This window comes from Schistocerca americana, chromosome 3, assembly GCF_021461395.2.
Source record: "Schistocerca americana isolate TAMUIC-IGC-003095 chromosome 3, iqSchAmer2.1, whole genome shotgun sequence".
In the NCBI taxonomy this organism is placed as follows: Eukaryota; Metazoa; Arthropoda; class Insecta; order Orthoptera; family Acrididae; genus Schistocerca; species Schistocerca americana.
Window position 1 is genome coordinate 811,731,221 of NC_060121.1, and position 19,951 is coordinate 811,751,171.

Sequence of the window (19,951 nt, forward strand, 5' to 3'; positions counted from 1 at the left end):
TTGAGGTTATGGAGGAAATTAAGGAGTGTTTCTTCACCATGAGTCCAGACCACAAAGATGTCATCTATAAACCTATACCAGGCCAGGGGAAGCAGCTGTTGGGTCTTCAGGAAAGCCTCCTCCATGCGGCCCATGAAGAGGTTGGCATAGGAGGGGGCCATCCTGGTTCCCATGGCCGTTCCCCTGATTTGTTTGTAGGTCTGGCCTTCAAAAGTGAAGTAATTATGGGTGAGGATGAAGTTGGTAAGTGTGATGAGGAACGAGGTTTTTGGAAGATCTTCAGGTGGGCGTTGGGAGAGGTAGTGCTCAAGGGCAGAGAGACCATGGGTATGTGGGATGTTTGTGTAAAGGGATGTAGCATCTATGGTGACAAGAAAGGTTTCAGGTGGGAGAGGAGTGGGAATGGATTTGAGGCGTTCTAGGAAGTGGTTTGTGTCTTTGATGTAGGATGGGAGTCTGCGGGTGATAGGTTGTAGGTGCTGGTCTACCAGAGCTGAGATACGTTCGGTTGGGGATTTGAAGCCTGCTACAATGGGACGGCCAGGATGGTTCTCTTTGTGGATTTTGGGTAATAGGTAGAAGGTAGGGGTACGTGGCTCAGGTGGAGTGAGTAAGTCTATGGAAGCCGTTGTGAGGCCTTGTGAGGGACCTTGGATTTTTAGGATTTTTTGCAGCTCAGTCTGGATGGAGGGAATGGGATCCTGGGTAACAGCTTTGTAGGTTGAGGTGTCAGAGAGTTGACGCAGTCCTTCTGCCACATACAACACACGGTCAAGTACGACAGTTGTGGAGCCTTTATCCGCCGGGAGGATGACAATAGAGCGGTCTATTTTCAGCTCCTTAATGGCACGGGATTCAGCTGGGGTGATGTTGGGGGTTGTCGGGATGTTCTTCAAGAAGGACTGGGAGGCAATACTGGATGTGAGGAATTCCTAAAATGTCTGCAAGGGATGGTTTTGGGGGAGGGGAGGAGGATCCCTTTGAGAAGGCAGTCGGAACTGTTCTAGACAGGGTTCAACACTGGGTCTAGTATTTGGGGGCTGTGTTTGGGTAGTGAAGTGATATTTCCAGTTGAGGTTCCGGGTGAATGAGAGGAGATCTTTAACCAGGGCAGTGTGGTTGAATTTAGGTGTGGGGCTAAAGGTTAAGCCTTTTGATAGAACAGATGTCTCTGGAGGAGAGAGGGATCTGGATGAGAGGTTTAGGACTGAATTGGGACTGGTGATATGTGGCATTTGACTGTGGTTATAGTTGAGATTTGGTCTGTGTGGGGTGTGTGCTGGGATGGGGAGATTGAGTAGGGTGGCTAGGCTAGGTTTGTTGGCTATGAGGGGGGTTTGTTGAAGGTTCTGTTGTGGTTGGTGTTTGTGAGGGATAGGGAGAGGGACCCCACTTCTTAGGTGTTGCACTAGCACTGTGGATAGTTTTTTCAGGTGGTGTGTGGCATGGAACTCAAGTTTGCAGCTGGCTTCTAGGATGATGTTCCTCAGTGTGTTCTCCAAGCAAGGGTTTGAGAGGTGGAGGACTTTGAAGAGAGATAGGAGCTGTTGGGAGTGGTGGTTACATGAAGTAGTGTAGAGATTCAGGACAAGTTGGGTAAGGGCTAAGGATTGAAGGTTCTGGAAGTCCAGGAGAGACTGGTGGAAGGAGGAATTGCACCCGGAGATGGGAACTTTTAAGGTAAGCCCTTTAGGGGTAATTCCAAAGGTTAAGCAGGACTAGAGGAAAAGTATGTGGGATTGCAGTTTGGCTACGGTGAATGCATGTTTCCGGAATGAATGTAAATAATGTGGTATAGGATTAGGGTACATAGTGGGTAACTGGTGGGTAGGGAAATTAAATAACTAAAGTTGAAATAGTAATCATAAGAAGGAGTAAAACACGGAGGGAAGGACGAGAAGGAAAGAAATTGTGTTGGTAATGTTCAATACCAAAGGAAGACCACTAAATAAAAAATACGGTAAAAGTTGACCAGACCAAGCAAGTATGTCCAGATCAGGGGAAAAGAACACACGTTGCTCAAAAACAGAGATAGCGAGTGGCGAAAAAAGATCGCGCGTACCGCAAAAGCGATCGCGCGTGCCGCAAAAGCGATCGCGCGGGCCGCAAAAATGATCGCGCGTGTCGCTAAAAAGATCGCGCGTGCCGCAAAAAAGATCGCGGGTGGCGCAGAAATGTCCCAAAAAAGTCCCAAAAAAATTTTCTTGTGACAGAGAAAGATAGCCAATGGCGCAAAATTATCGCCAGCAACAAGAAATCGACGGAAATGGATGATACTGGTAGGTGTGGCAGAGATTGTTGGCAGTGATTGTTGGCTGGGAAACAGCGAATAACGAACGTTAAAACTATGGAATGTTGAATAAATAAATCAATAAATAAAAAAGAAGAGGACTATAAACGGAACAAGATAATAGGAGGAAGATGAAACTAGCACAGTTGGTGACGAAAATATTTATTTATGTATATATAAAACACTGAAGAAGAGAAAGTGTTAAGATGACAGACGTAAGTGATAGCTAACAAAAGGGACAAAACAATGAAGGATGTGGACCATATAGGTGATCTAAATGATTAATGGAAAATCTCATATAAGATGTGAAACAAATACTAACAAAGAGATAGAGGGGCTGGCCAGTACTTACCTCAGCTCAGTACAGCCGATAGATACACATAAAACAGAACTGAAAATTTACATTCCTAGCTTTCGGAACTTTGTTCCTTCATCAGGGAGGAGAGAGGGGAAAAAAGGGAAGAAGGGAAAGTGGATTCAGTTACTCACAACCCAGGTTATGAAGCAACAGGGAAAGGTAAACAGGGAGGGTAGCAAGGATGGAGGCATGGTTGTCAGAGGGAAACCAAAGATATTCTACTGTAGGTACTGTGCCAGCTTCAAACCAAAGAGGATGCATACAGAAGTTAAGAGGTATATAGTATAAAGATAAACACAACTATGTAGGATGAAAAGATGCGTGAATGGCTAAAGAGGAAAGGGAAAGAGGAGAAGACTGAAGAGTGAATGGGAGTGAGGTTGTTTAACGTAGGTTCAGTCCAGGGGGATGGCGGGATGAAAGGATGTGTTGGAGTGCAAGTTCCCATCTCCGCAGTTCAGAGGGACTGGTGTTACCCAACACCAAATGGCACATACGGTGTAGCAGGTTCCTAGGTCCCTAGAATTATGCTGGAGGGCATGCTCTGCTACTGGGTATTGCGCATCTCCTAGGCGGACAGTTCGTCTGTGTCCGTTCATGCGCTCAGCCAGTTTAGTTGTTGTCATGCCGATGTAAAAGGCTGTGCAGTGCAGGCATGTCAGTTGATAAATGACATGTGTAGTTTCACACGTAGCCCTGCCTTGAATTGTGTATGTTTTACCAGTAGCGGGGCTGGAGTAGGTGGTTGTGGGGGGATGCATGGGGCAGGTTTTGCAGCGGGGTCGGTTACAGGGGTAGGAACCGCTGGGTAGAGAAGGTAGTCTGGGAATATTGTAGGGTTTAACAAGGATGTTACGGAGGTTAGGGGGGCGACGAAAGGCAACTCTGGGTGGTGTGGGGAGAATTTTGTCAAGGGATGATCTCATTTCAGGGGTTGACTTGAGACAGTCATATCCCTGGCGGAGTAATTTGTTGATGTTTTCGAGGCCAGGATAATATTGGGTGACAAGGGGGATGCTTCTGTGTGGTCTGGGGGTAGGAACATTGTTGTTGGATGGGGAGGAATGTATTGCTCGGGAAATCTGTTTGTGGACAAGGTCTGCAGGATAGTTGCGGGACAGGAAAGCACTGGTCAGGTTATTGGTGTAATTGTTGAGGGATTCGTCACTGGAGCAGATACGTTTGCCACGAATACCTAGGCTGTAGGGAAGGGAGCGTTTGATGTGGAAAGGATGGCAGCTTTCAAAGTTAAGGTAATGTAGTTTGTTTGTGGGTTTGATATGGACAGAGGTGTGGATGTGAGCTTCAACAAGATGAAGGTCAACATCCAGGAAGGTGGCTTGGGTTTTGGAGAAGGACCAGGTGAAATTCAGATTCGAAAAGGAGTTGAGGTTATGGAGGAAATTAAGGAGTGTTTCTTCACCATGAGTCCAGACCACAAAGATGTCATCTATAAACCTATACCAGGCCAGGGGAATTTATTCAACATTCCATAGTTTTAACGTTCGTTATTCGCTCTTTCCCAGCCAACAATCACTGCCAACAATCTCTGCCACACCTACCAGTATCATCCATTTCCGTCGATTTCTTGTTGCTGGCGATAATTTTGCGCCATTGGCTATCTTTCTCTGTCACAAGAAAATTTTTTTGGGACTTTTTTGGGACATTTCTGCGCCACCCGCGATCTTTTTTGCGGCACGCGCGATCTTTTTTGCGGCACGCGCGATCATTTTTGCGGCACGCGCGATCGCTTTTGCGGTACGCGCGATCTTTTTTCGCCACTCGCTATCTCTGTTTTTGAGCAACGTGTGTTCTTTTCCCCTGATCTGGACATACTTGCTTGGTCTGGTCAACTTTTTCCGTATTTTTTATTTAGTGGTCTTCCTTTGGTATTGAACATTACCAACACAATTTCTTTCCTTCTCGTCCTTCCCTCCGTGTTTTACTCCTTCTTATGATTACTATTTCAACTTTAGTTATTTAATTTCCCTACCCACCAGTTACCCACTATGTACCCTAATCCTATACCACATTATTTACATTCATTCCGGAAAAATGCATTCACCGTAGCCAAACTGCAATCCCACATACTTTTCCTCTAGTCCTGCTTAACCTTTGGAATTACCCCTAAAGGGCTTACCTTAAAAGTTCCCATCTCCGGGTGCAATTCCTCCTTCCACCAGTCTCTCCTGGACTTCCAGAACCTTCAATCCTTAGCCCTTACCCAACTTGTCCTGAATCTCTACACTACTTCATGTAACCACCACTCCCAACAGCTCCTATCTCTCTTCAAAGTCCTCCACCTCTCAAACCCTTGCTTGGAGAACACACTGAGGAACATCATCCTAGAAGCCAGCTGCAAACTTGAGTTCCATGCCACACACCACCTGAAAAAACTATCCACAGTGCTAGTGCAACACCTAAGAAGTGGGGTCCCTCTCCCTATCCCTCACAAACACCAACCACAACAGAACCTTCAACAAACCCCCCTCATAGCCAACAAACCTAGCCTAGCCACCCTACTCAATCTCCCCATCCCAGCACACACCCCACACAGACCAAATCTCAACTATAACCACAGTCAAATGCCACATATCACCAGTCCCAATTCAGTCCTAAACCTCTCATCCAGATCCCTCTCTCCTCCAGAGACATCTGTTCTATCAAAAGGCTTAACCTTTAGCCCCACACCTAAATTCAACCACACTGCCCTGGTTAAAGATCTCCTCTCATTCACCCGGAACCTCAACTGGAAATATCACTTCACTACCCAAACACAGCCCCCAAATACTAGACCCAGTGTTGAACCCTGTCTAGAACAGTTCCGACTGCCTTCTCAAAGGGATCCTCCTCCCCTCCCCCAAAACCATCCCTTGCAGACATTTCAGGAATTCCTCACATCCAGTATTGCCTCCCAGTCCTTCTTGAAGAACATCCCGACAACCCCCAACATCACCCCAGCTGAATCCCGTGCCATTAAGGAGCTGAAAATAGACCGCTCTATTGTCATCCTCCCGGCGGATAAAGGCTCCACAACTGTCGTACTTGACCGTGTGTTGTATGTGGCAGAAGGACTGCGTCAACTCTCTGACACCTCAACCTACAAAGCTGTTACCCAGGATCCCATTCCCTCCATCCAGACTGAGCTGCAAAAAATCCTAAAAATCCAAGGTCCCTCACAAGGCCTCACAACGGCTTCCATAGACTTACTCACTCCACCTGAGCCACGTACCCCTACCTTCTACCTATTACCCACAATCCACAAAGAGAACCATCCTGGCCGTCCCATTGTAGCAGGCTTCAAATCCCCAACCGAACGTATCTCAGCTCTGGTAGACCAGCACCTACAACCTATCACCCGCAGACTCCCATCCTACATCAAAGACACAAACCACTTCCTAGAACGCCTCAAATCCATTCCCACTCCTCTCCCACCTGAAACCTTTCTTGTCACCATAGATGCTACATCCCTTTACACAAACATCCCACATACCCATGGTCTCTCTGCCCTTGAGCACTACCTCTCCCAACGCCCACCTGAAGATCTTCCAAAAACCTCGTTCCTCATCACACTTACCAACTTCATCCTCACCCATAATTACTTCACTTTTGAAGGCCAGACCTACAAACAAATCAGGGGAACGGCCATGGGAACCAGGATGGCCCCCTCCTATGCCAACCTCTTCATGGGCCGCATGGAGGAGGCTTTCCTGAAGACCCAACAGCTGCTTCCCCTGGCCTGGTATAGGTTTATAGATGACATCTTTGTGGTCTGGACTCATGGTGAAGAAACACTCCTTAATTTCCTCCATAACCTCAACTCCTTTTCGAATCTGAATTTCACCTGGTCCTTCTCCAAAACCCAAGCCACCTTCCTGGATGTTGACCTTCATCTTGTTGAAGCTCACATTCACACCTCTGTCCATATCAAACCCACAAACAAACTACAGTACCTTCACTTTGATAGCTGCCATCCTTTCCACATCAAACGCTCCCTTCCCTACAGCCTAGGTATTCGTGGCAAACGTATCTGCTCCAGTGACGAATCCCTCAACAATTACACCAATAACCTGACCAGTGCTTTCCTCTCCCGCAACTATCCTGCAGACCTTGTCCACAAACAGATTTCCCAAGCAATACATTCCTCCCCATCCAACAACAATGTTCCTACCCCCAGACCACACAGAAGCATCCCCCTTGTCACCCAATATTATCCTGGCCTCGAAAACATCAACAAATTACTCCGCCAGGGATATGACTTTCTCAAGTCAATCCCTGAAATGAGATCATCCCTTGACAAAATTCTCCCCACACCACCCAGAGTTGCCTTTCGTCGCCCCCCTAACCTCCGTAACATCCTTGTTAAACCCTACAATATTCCCAGACTACCTTCTCTACCCAGCGGTTCCTACCCCTGTAACCGACCCCGCTGCAAAACCTGCCCCATGCATCCCCCCACAACCACCTACTCCAGCCCCGCTACTGGTAAAACATACACAATTCAAGGCAGGGCTACGTGTGAAACTACACATGTCATTTATCAACTGACATGCCTGCACTGCACAGCCTTTTACATCGGCATGACAACAACTAAACTGGCTGAGCGCATGAACGGACACAGACGAACTGTCCGCCTAGGAGATGCGCAATACCCAGTAGCAGAGCATGCCCTCCAGCATAATTCTAGGGACCTAGGAACCTGCTACACCGTATGTGCCATTTGGCTTCTCCCACCCAACACCAGTCCCTTTGAACTGCAGAGATGGGAACTTGCACTCCAACACATCCTTTCATCCCGCCATCCCCCTGGACTGAACCTACGTTAAACAACCTCACTCCCATTCACTCTTCAGTCTTCTCCTCTTTCCCTTTCCTCTTTAGCCATTCACGCATCTTTTCATCCTACATAGTTGTGTTTATCTTTATACTATATACCTCTTAACTTCTGTATGCATCCTCTTTGGTTTGAAGCTGGCACAGTACCTACAGTAGAATATCTTTGGCTTCCCTCTGACAACCATGCCTCCATCCTTGCTACCCTCCCTGTTTACCTTTCCCTGTTGCTTCATAACCTGGGTTGTGAGTAAGTGAATCCACTTTCCTTTCTTCCCTTTTTTCCCCTCTCTCCTCCCTGATGAAGGAACAAAGTTCCGAAAGCTAGGAATGTAAATTTTCAGTTCTGTTTTATGTGTATCTATCAGCTGTACTGAGCTGAGGTAAGTACTGGCCAGCCCCTCTATCTCTTTGTTAGTACTAGTTATGATATTTATGGATCCAGACTATACACAAGAAAAAATAGGACAAAATTAGCTGTATACAGAACTGATAAATATTTCTGTTAACTCCTACTTGTTTTTATTGCTTAAACTAAGGATTGTCATGACAGTAGGAGATAACTGAACTGTCTGATTTACAGAATGAGAGGATGCAGTTCTCAAAAATGAAAAACAAGAAAGGTGCTACATAGCTAGGATACCTAGTGCTCACCGCACACTTGACATACACAGTCTGTAAGTCTTCCTGAGGTATACATGACATTATACACACATAAATAATTAGGCAAAATTCATACACAAAATTACAGCTTACTATTTACGAAAGGTATGATCTCTTTTCTGGACAAGTTTCTATAAATAGTTTGCATTAGGTGAGTGCCTGTACAGTTTTAGCCCTGTCACATTTCACAGGCCAGACAGTCTGTCAGATCTTGGATACACAAATCTGCAAGCATTAGGGTGGGGGTTGCCATGGACCCTGAATGGCCCAATATTTTGACTTCTCGTGGGTTTTAACAAGCACCACGTCATCAATCTTTTTTCACATACTGGGGGTCTTGCCCCGGGAAATTTTCTAAATTTTAGATGAAAAAGAGTGAGTTTTAAAGTGTTTTAAAGCATTTTAGAATCATTTGATCAACATTAGAACCACGAAAAATGGACTCTTGATAACTTGACACTCCGGAAAACTCGACAACCCTGTCACATTTTTTTGGCTTTGAAAAAAGAAACAAAACATAAACACACATGATATTTTCGTAAAAAGCTAATTTAATTTACAGTAATAATCATGCTTATAGACTATTACAGTGTAGTGAATATATAGCTCTGAAAAGACTGAAATTATATTTAAATAAATTCTAAACTATCATTAAAAGAATAAAACATAAAATATTGCTGACGCACAGTAATAGCATTTTGATTAATAAATGAAATAGCTAAATTAAGCTTACTTTGAATAAGGCTCAGGGTGCATTAAGTAAAGACAATATCTCAAAGTTAAAATACTTGAAAATAACTAATACAGTACTAACAGTACTATAGTAATACATTACTAAAATAGTACTAATATTTCAAAACTGAAAATTTAACATTATGTACGTATTTAATTATCAATTTTATAAAGATTTTTAATATTGGTCTAAATGCCATTATTAGGGCTAGAGTGTATTTAGAAAGGTGCAAATGTCAACTGTCTGTCTGGATTACTGAATATGAAGTCGTTGATGACTAGTCGGATATAAAATTCATCCAAAACATCTCAGTGAGCATAAAGAACAGCCAAATTGTTCAATTGCTTCTGTCCCATTGTTGATCAGAGATATGACTTCAGACGTCCAAGGGTGCTAAGTGACCTTTCTGCTGTTGCTGTCATGATTGTTACTACTTGGAGAAGCTTAATGCACTTCACTACTTCACATAACATTTCTCCAACTGCAGGCTCTTGCATAATGTTATTTCTTATATGACGCATGTTTTTTAAGACCAGTTGTTTTTTATTAGTGATATCGGCTAACGTATTCAAATGTAAGTGTAGTCTCTCAATGTCTAGGTCATTTCTGGAAGAAAAAAAAAAAAAAAAAAAAAAAAAAAAAAAAAAAAAAAAAAAAAAAAAATAACTTTTCCAAATTTGTTTCACCTCTGTTTGCGAAAAGCAAGCACTCTTGTTCAACTGCAATTACCTGTGTGAGTCCAGTTGAAGCAAACCACTCAGTAATGCAAGATTGCACCATTTCACAAACTTCAATGTAAATAGCTTTGTCGTATTCCTTTGGGGTCTTGGAAGTGTGCAGTGAGCTGGCTTTGTTGTTTTCATACTTCTTTGGTGTACTTTGACTGTGAGGAAGTGAAGGATCATCAACTTGTGAAGGTTTTTCTTTTAAACACAATTCCCAAAAGTGTTCAAAACTATCACACCTTCCATTAAATATACAAATCAAGCCCTCATATACATTTTCCAGATCAGCAACGCTTAGATGACAGCATTGAATTTTTTCATTGACGTCCTCTACTGGGTTCATTACATGGAAATAAAGACATAAAAAGAAATAAGTCTTGAATTGTAACATTGACTCAAGGTAGCCTGCACATTTGTAACCTGCCCCTGTTTTGTCCTCCACAGAAAATGTTTCAAAAAACTCTAGAAGTTCTTCAAAGTTTTTCAATATTCTCAAGATACTAGAAGCTCAAATAGTCCATCAAGTCGGGCAAAGGGGCCGTAGACCAGCTTGGTTGTTGGCACTCTCACAGCATACGCTTCTGATTAGAACCATCCTTTTGTTGGATTCCCTTACTGTGTTTATTAAGTCCTTGGCTAAAGCCATAACATCCCTCATAGACGTAAGATGGTGGAGACTGTCTACAACTGCCAAGTCTAAACTGTGAGCAGTGCACTGCACATAATGTGCTTTTGGCTGTATATCCAAAACTACCTTTTTTTAGTCCTTTGAACTTTCCTCTCATATTCGAGGCACCATCATAGCACTCTCCTCTTAAATTATCCGTTGACAAATCCAGACGAGCAAAAATGTCTTTTAAAATACCAAACAGAGTTTGTGATTCAGTGTTGGAGGTCTCATATAAGCCAATAAAGTCTCTGTTGATGATTCCTTAATCATCAACAGTATGAATACAAAATGACACTTGTTTGTGAATCAAAGAATCACTTGTTTCGTCAACCATAATAGAAAAATGTTCAGTCTTCTTGATTGAAGCCAATACCTTTCTCAACACAGACTTTCCTAGTAGATCAATGATCTTGTTTTGAATATCATAGGATCTCCACTTATATCCCGAATGCCCTAACCAATCTTTAAACTCAGGTATGTCATTCTTTGCCGGCCAAAGTGGCCGTGCGGTTAAAGGCGCTGCAGTCTGGAACCGCAAGACCGCTACGGTCGCAGGTTCGAATCCTGCCTCGGGCATGGATGTTTGTGATGTCCTTAGGTTAGTTAGGTTTAACTAGTTCTAAGTTCTAGGGGACTAATGACCTCAGCAGTTGAGTCCCATAGTGCTCAGAGCCATTTTTTTTGTCATTCTTTAGGAGTTCCAACAACTGAAAAAAAATTGAGTTTACATCTTCATGCCCTCTAATTGCTAGTCCTTGTCAGCATAGAAGTTGCACGGCAGTAAAAATTGTCTCAAGAGCTAAACGGCCTTTCTTCCTATCACTATCTAACTGTTCATTCAATTGGGAGGCCACACTTTGGTTAGTGAGAGAATTTAGTTTCTGAACACCTTCTTTATGCGTAAAAATATTTTCATGAAGATGAAATTTTTCCAAAGCCTTTTTCCAGTTAGAAAACCCTGTGGAAGTAAATGCATCTTCTTTCTTTGAAGAAAATTGTAATAGATTTTTAGCATCTGCCTCTTTGCAGGTTTTGCAAAAAACTTTTTTGGTAGATGCTTCATATTCTAGCCATGTATATTTGATTAACCAAGACTTCTGGGATGATTTTCCCGTACTGGATTGTCCAGGTTTCGGCTCTGAACGGTTCTCACCTGAAGATGATGAAGCAATTGACAACACAATAATTGTTGGAGGTTGACTTGCAGTATGATCAACTTCCAAGCACACCTCTTTGGTAACAGATTTATCCATTGCAAACTTAATTCACAATACACTATGAGACTAAAATAAACGAATAAAATAGTCATTTAAAATAGTCCACTAGACACTAAAGTCGGAACACTAAACACATGTGCAGTATGCACTGAATGAAACTATACACATTGAATGACTGCAACAGCAGGGTGGGCTTTATATAGCTGTGATGTAGTAATGTCTCGAAGTGTCAAGGCGATGCAAGGCGGAGGGTTCCAGGCGCTTCTGCTCCAGTCCTTCTGATGTCGCCGCAGCCACAGTGCTGGCCCATCGCCGCCAGACTTTACCCGAAGGTTTGTGCACCAGGACAAATTCTAAGTGTGCACCATAACACTATCATGATTCACACCACTCGTTTTTAGTTAACCTGCTTACTACCACAATAATTATTTGTTTTAACTCATTACTGAATGTATTTTAAAAGGTAGCTATCGCCCAACAAGGAAAATAAAAAATTCCAACATAATTTGTAATTTTACAAAGCATAATATAACTAATAATTTTCTTAAATTATTGGGGGGCTACACCCCCAAACAAATCTTTGAGGGGGCTCGGGCCCCCTCAGGCCCCAAGGAGTCGGCGCCTGTGGGCATCTGTCACAGGTTGGTAACAGTCTCCTAATCCTTCCAGAGATAATATAAAAATAAACATTTTCCTGGATTTTTTGTGTGCATTTCTATGTTCCACATTGCCCAAAGCTTTCATGTACATATTTAATTAAGACATCAATGTATTACTCAGGCCGACATAATCTCCAAAAGCCACTGTCAGTACTGTTTTTCATAAACTAAATACCTTGTATACTTTATCATAATCTCCTACTTTTTCAGTCCCCTTTTTCTACATAACTCTTAACAAGCTTTCAGTTTTGGTCAGCGTTCTGATTCCTGCACATATCATTACAAATGTACCTAATTTCTCGCTTATCACTTAATCCTTGTAGACACATAATCTTGAACTCTTTCTTACACTCCCCACTACTGTCTTGAAAATCATTCCCAACTGGAAGCCTTGATAGAGCATTGGGATTAAGTTGTCCTCCCCTTTGACATGCTTAATGGTGCAATTAAACTGTTGGAGGAAAAGTACCCACTTAGTTATTCTACCTGGGTGTAACTTACACTCCTGTGTAGACCATGGCCTGATGCCCAGATAAGTAGTTTCTGAATTTGACAAAATCCTAATAAATATAGCCAATAATTCTTTTTTAGTTAGGATTTCTCATGTTTTTGTAAAGTTCGACTACCAAATGAGATAGATCAGTGTTCTACCACCCGTTTACTTCTGCTTCTTGGAAAAGCTGATTTCCCAGACCACAGTCACTGCAACCTGCCATGTTAAAAAATGGAATGGATAAATCAGGCCTGTAAAATATTTTGCAGTTACACAGTTGTGTCTGTATGTTATCAGAGCTTCTTGGCAACCTTGGTCTCATACCCATATAGCATTTTTCCTTGAGAAGTTAGCTGCACTGGGTAGACCCGCGGTCTAAGGCATCTTGTCACGATCCGTGCAGCTCCCCATGTCAGATCTTCGAGTCCTCCCTTCGGCATTGGTGTGTGTGTTGTCCACATCATAAGTCAGTTTAAGTTAGTGTGTAGGCTCAGGGACCGATGACCTCAGCAGTTTGGTCCCATAAGACCTTACCACGAATTTCCAAATTTTTTCCTGAGAAGTTAGTTCACACTTGCTGCACTTTTTGGTAGTATCCACACATTCTGAAAAAGCACATAAGCTGTTTCTTTGTTTTCAGAATTGGGAATTTTGGTATGGCTTTGAGTTTCTCTTGGTCCAACAAAATTCCCTCTTCTGAGATGCTGTGTCCAAGAAATTTTAGTATTTTCATAACAAATTTACATTTGGCTAATTTTAGAGACATCCCCCTTTGCCTTAATCTGTTGCAAACCTCTCTCAATGTGCTAACATGATCTTCCCAACTTTCCCCAGTGATCAAAATATCATCAATGTAAATCATTAATGTAGCCACAAGTTCCTTTCTAACACAAAATCTAAAGCCCTAATAAACTCTGCAACCAAAACATTGAGTCCAAAGGGTATCAACTAGCATTGATAGCATCTCTTTCCATAGAAAAATGCAGTATATTTTCTTGAATTTTGTTTCAGTGCTAGATGATAAAAGCCAAAGGTAAGTCATAACTTCTAGTCATAACTTCTTATGTTCGAATTTATTTAGGAGCTCATCAGTATTCTCCAGATGATCTGTTTCACTTTCTAGAAATTTGTTCAGGTGTCTGACAAGTCCTACATCCATGCAAATGCCTCGCAGTATTGGATTTATGGGATATAAATAAATAAAAATGGTTCAAATGGCTCTGAGCACTATGGGACTTAACATCTGAGGTCATCAGTCCCCTAGAACTTAGAACTACTTAAAACTAACTAACCTAAGGACATCACACACATCCATGCCTGAGGTAGGATTCGAACCTGCAACCGTAGCGGTCACGAGGTTCCAGACTGAAGCACCTATAACCGCTCGGCCACACCAGCCGGCCAAGTGCAATTACCTAATTGTGCTCACCTGACAATACCTAGTGTTACTGACAGTGTCTCTGTGACCGGGTTGTCCGTCGACAATGGTGTTACAATAATACCTATCACTATGCCCTCAGCCCCCACTTCCTGCCAGCCCACCTGGCTGTAGACTGTTTGTACCATCCTTGATGAGACAGTTCATTGTGCCAAAACAAACCCTGGCCTACAGGTCCACCATCACCCCCGCCACCTACCTCCCCACAAACTCAAAGCCGCAAAAGTCACTGTGGGCAAACTCCTACATGCTGATATTGTGTGGCCAGGGCTTCTCCTATCAAGCTTGTCCTCAAAAAGGATAATACTTGGCAATTGTGTGGTAATTATTGGTGCCTCAGCACCTGGGCTCTAATAGACAGATACCCTGTTCCGAACTTACAAGACTTTGAACATGAACTTGCTGGTGCAATGATATTCAGTGTTGTTGACTGTAAAAGGGCCTATCTGCAGATATCTATGGCTGACAAGGATATACCAGAAATGGCAATAATCATGCCATTCAGTCTGATGGAGTTTTTGTTTATGCCGTATGAATTAGAAAACGTGGCCCAGACCTGGCAGAGGTTTGTTGACAGCCTCTTATTTAATATGTCCTTCTGCTATGCATACCTAGATGACATGATAATTTTCTTGCAGTCTCCTGATGACCCTGAGATTCATTTACACACAGTGTTGGACAAGTTAGTGGCACATGGCATTGTAATTAATAATGATAAATCCCAACTGCAGCAATCTTGTCTCACCTTCATTGGACATTTGGTTGTTACTTCAGGGATACGCTCCATGCTGGAGAAACAGGAACAAATCCTCTTCCTCCCTCTCCCCTTGGACTATCAAGAACTATGACGTTTCCTTGGAGGCATCATCTCCCACATGCTGCTGAAATGCTCTTGCCTCCGACTGAGCTGCTATGCAGCACGAACATCACCAACAAATGACGCCTGACATGGACAGCTGAAATGCAAACGGCCTTCAACGAGATTAAATCCGACCTCGCACAAGCTGTCACCCTTGCCCTTCCATCACTGGATGCACTGCAAACTCCAGCGACCACACGATTGGTGTAATACTGCAACAAGATATCACCAGCATAGCATAGTCGCTATGTTTCTTCTCTTGGAAGTTGACCGATACTCAGAAGAAGTGGTTGACTTTTAATAAAGAATTCTTGGCTATCTATGAGGTAGTCCACTATTTGCAGGATGATATTGAAGGACCACCTGTAAACATCTACATCGACCACAAGCCTCTTGCAGAAGCAATCAAAAACTCCTCTGTTAACACTATACCAAGGCACTTTCGCCCCTCAACCTGGTCTCACAATTTACCACTGACATCAGATACTTCCGAGGTGCAGAAAATATAGTTGTGGATTATATGTCTCACTTGCCAGCCACTTCCACACAGCTGGAATTTGATCTACTCGCTGGTGCACAAGCCACAGATCCTGGCCTACAACAACTACCTACTGGACAAGACATTGGGCTACAACTACAACAGAACACACTGCCAGGAGCCACCAGACCTATTTTGTGTGATGTGTTGCGTGAGAGGATATGACCAGTCATCCTGAAAACCTATCGTAAGACTGTGTAAAAGTTGATGCACTATCCTGCACATCCCAGCATACATCCCACACCAAAATTAGTCACGCAACACACCGTCTGGCCAAATGTCAAGCATGACTGCACTGCACTGACCAGGGCCTGTGTCCCTTATCAACACAGAGAGGTAAGATGCCATGCCCAGACCCTCGTTGGGAAATTCCCTGTCCCAATGGTGTATTTTCAACACATTCATACTGATTCAGTCAGGCCACTCCCCAAGCCACAGGATTCAAAGTACACCTTACCCATGAGTGACCGTATGATGTGCTAGGTTGAGACCATTCCATTACCAGACATTTCAGCTGATAAAGTTGCCAAGGCCTTTGTCCGCAACTGGATTGCCAGGTTTGCCTCTACTACATTGATGACAACAGAACAAGATCGACAGTTTGAGTCTGCCTTGTTCAATGAACTCTGCCAACTTTATGAATGCCATCATTTCCACATGACTGCTTACCACTCCCAGTCGAAGAGCCTAGTGGAATGGTGGCGTCACATGCCAAGGCAGCATGAATCTGCCACTCGCTGTAATGAACCAATGCCCTGCCTTGGTTGCTTCTCACAATTAGGACTGCTCATAAAGAAGATTTGAATGTCTCACTTGCTGAGGTACTATATGGTGAGCTGCTCTGCCTCCCTGCAGAATTTGTCACTCAAGGTGTAATTACACCAGACCATAACCTGTTGAAACTAGTGCACTGAGTACATGAGCATTACGCAACATCTGCATGCCACCAACTACCCATCACACAAAGCCTTTGATATTTCTTCACAATGACTTAAACACCTCTTCACACATTATGCTGTGCACCGATGCCGTCAAGATGGCTTTGTTCCTCCCCCCCCCCCCCCCTCCCACTCCCTGCCCCACCTCAGCCGATGCCCTGTTGTCAAGTGGGTCATCAACAGGTTTGACATTATCATCTCGGGAAAGACCACTACGGTGTCCTTAAACATACTGAAGCTTGCATGGACTTTGCCTGACTCTCGATGGCAAACCCTGCTTTAGTGCCTCTGCAGCCAATAGACACTCACTTCAAAGTACAACCAAATAGGACCAACTTTTTGCTGAAATACTTCGATGTCATCCTATGTGACTCACTGTTATTCATCTCCACCAGTTTCGCAGATAGTGAGGCAGGTCTCAGTGTAGTCTCCTGGTCAATCAAACATGCCACTCCCTTGCCCTTCTTTGTCAATGCGGCAGGTTTAACATGTCACTTCATGACCGATGGAGCCTTTATCTGATGATCACTACCCCTATATATGCCACTCCTACGGCTGACAAGGGGTGATGCTGCCTCTACTGCCACTTTGCCAACCTCTAATCATCATCCTGGGTTTGCTGCCCCCTTTGCTGCCCCCTCCCTCGTCACCGTTGATATGTCATGCCTCCTGTTGCCTCACCAATCATGGACCATCATACCACCTACACCACACCATCATCCCCCTCTCCTCCGCCTTTGGCTGCTGCTCTCCCTTTGCACTTTGGCTGAGTACCGTGCTTGCTGGCGCATCTCACTGATTACAACATTTCAGAGATTAACGCCTCCACCATGCCAACATCCCACTGGTGCACACAGCTTTCTCCCATGTACTCCATGGAATCACATGACCTGTTAGTTGTTATAGTTGTTATTATACATAACTACTATCCTGAGTACCATACTTGTTACAAACCTATCCATAGTTTCCTGACCGGTAGTTTCTGTCTTACTTAAAGAAAACAGAGAAATGTGGAGGAACTTTGATGCTGCAACCTTAAAAATGAAATATAGCTCAGGTAGAAGAACTGTTACACTCAGTTGTGAGCAAATACTATTATGTCAAGAGTATGACAACAGTTGTTTGAAATATGATTGGATTATGTCATGAATGTGCAAAAGTATTGGAAACTACAGTAGAATAATTTATTCTAAAATACAGAATGAACCTCTGAGTAAACTAACAGTCTGAATAACAATGAAATGCACAGGAATTCATTGTATTTTTTGAACCTGTTAGTGGCTGTTAACTTTAAGTGAGGAAGGATTGGTTTGTAATTTTGTAAATTTTTACTCATTACCACACTAGAATATGAGCTCCATTCCCCTCTTAAACCATGTCATGTACATAACTACAGATGCATAGGTGATAATGTATTTCATAGTGACATTCAGAAAAGATATGGTTGTTTTGAAAGAATCAGCATCTATGGTGTGAAAATATAGAAGAACCATCAGAATGAATAATTTGAATAAAGAACGTGTAATTTTGCTATCAGCATGCTGTTATATACACAACATGTTGCTGAATTTATAATGCCCTAATTAATCCAAGGAGACAGAGGGTTGCCACTAAATGACTGCATATATAGTTTAACAGCAATTATGATAACGATAGATTGCTACTCACCATAAAGATGATATGTTGAGCTGGCAATAGGCACGACGACACACACACACACACACACACACACACACACACACACACACACACAAGCAAGCACACCTTACATGCACATCTGCTGCCACAGGTTGCTCACACCAGACTGAAACAGAAACACATTGAACAGGAGCAACAATCTGGAGTGGAGCAGTGAAGTGGGAGGGATGAGGTATAGCAGGGTACTGGTGGGGGAAGAGGAAACAGTTCTGCCTAGCAGAGCATGCGGGGACTAGAGGTAGTAGACAAGGCTACCCAGCACAGTGTCAGGAGGCTGTGGGTGAGGGACAGAAAGGAAAAAAGGGAGTAGAAAGGAGAGAAGCATAGAAGGGGAAAGGATCGCTGAGTAAACTGGCAGAGAGTAGTGCATAATGAGGGTGATAGGACATGAGTTTGGAGGAGGTGATAGGACAGAGGGGGCAGAAACATTTGAATGAAGAGAATGGGGACAGTAGGTTACTTAGATTGAGGCCAGAATGATTTCAGGAGTAAAGAATATGTTGTAAGGATAACTCCCATCTGTGCAGCGCAGAAAAGCTGGTGGTGGAGGAGAGGATCCATATGGCTTTTTGAAGCAGCCATCGAAATCAAGCATGTTATGTTCAGCTGTATTTGTGCAACAGAGTGGTCCATAATGCTCTTGGCCACAGCTTGATGGGTGGTAGTCATGCCAATATAAAAAGCTGAAAAATGATTGCAGCAGAGCTGGTGCATGAAATGGCTGCTTTCATAGGTGGTACATCCTCTGATGAGGTAGGATAAGTCTGCGACAGGCCTGGAATACATGTGTAGTTTCTTAGTTTATTAGGTACTTTGTACCCTGAGTGTTGTGAGAGTGGAAACTCTGAACAGATAGTTGCTTGGAAGCAATGTGCCATTGGGACCAATGTATAAGTGCTAATCCAATTATCGGGCTGGTGCTGCTCCATTAGTATCTCTGTTGATATAAATAACTTACTTAGAATTTACTATGTGAGCAGCTGATACTCAAAAACTGCAATTATTGAGACTTGTAGCTAATTCATGCTCTAATTTTTGCCTTCAAATCATTTCTCAAGTTCTATTGCATATCTCATGAGTATCAAGCACCCACTGTTACAAAGGGTTAGATAACATGTTTTATATGTAGGTTTTCATCCAGAAAGAGATTGAGGATCCTCAGTTTGAAATGGCTACAATTAGTTACAGTAGTGCTACCAAAAGCTGGTTGAAACCAGACATAAATAGCAGTGAAATTTTGAACTCGGATTGGACAATGTTTAGGAAGGATAGTACTGATGCTATGGGAGGTGGTGTGTGTTAAAAGCTGTTTAAATGCAGTTGAGATTGATACTGGATCAGGCTGTGAAATAGTCTGGATAAAGCTGTCAATTAGACAAGGATTGACCATTGTATTAGGATGTTTTTATAGACATAGGAAATAAATATCCAAATTATCCATTAGTTATAGGTGGAGACTTTAATCTGGGATCCACTGAGTGGGAAAATTACACGTTTATCACAGGGCGCAGAAGCAAAGACTCGTGTGAAGTTATTCTAGGAGCACTCTCAATATACAACCTTGAGCAATTGGTTAGAAAACCAATTCGAGATGGGAACATTTAGATATCTTGGTGACAAACAGACCTGATCTTTTTGAAATTAGAATTATATATTAACACCTTCAGCTGCTGATGGGTGCTGATATACGTATATCAATGGGGACAGGTGAAAATGTGTGCCTTGACCGGAACTCAAACCCGGGATCTCCTGCTTACAAGGCAGATGCTCTTTCCGTCTGAGCCACTGAGGGCACAGAGGATAGTGCGCCTGCAGGGACTATCTCACCCACGCCTCCTG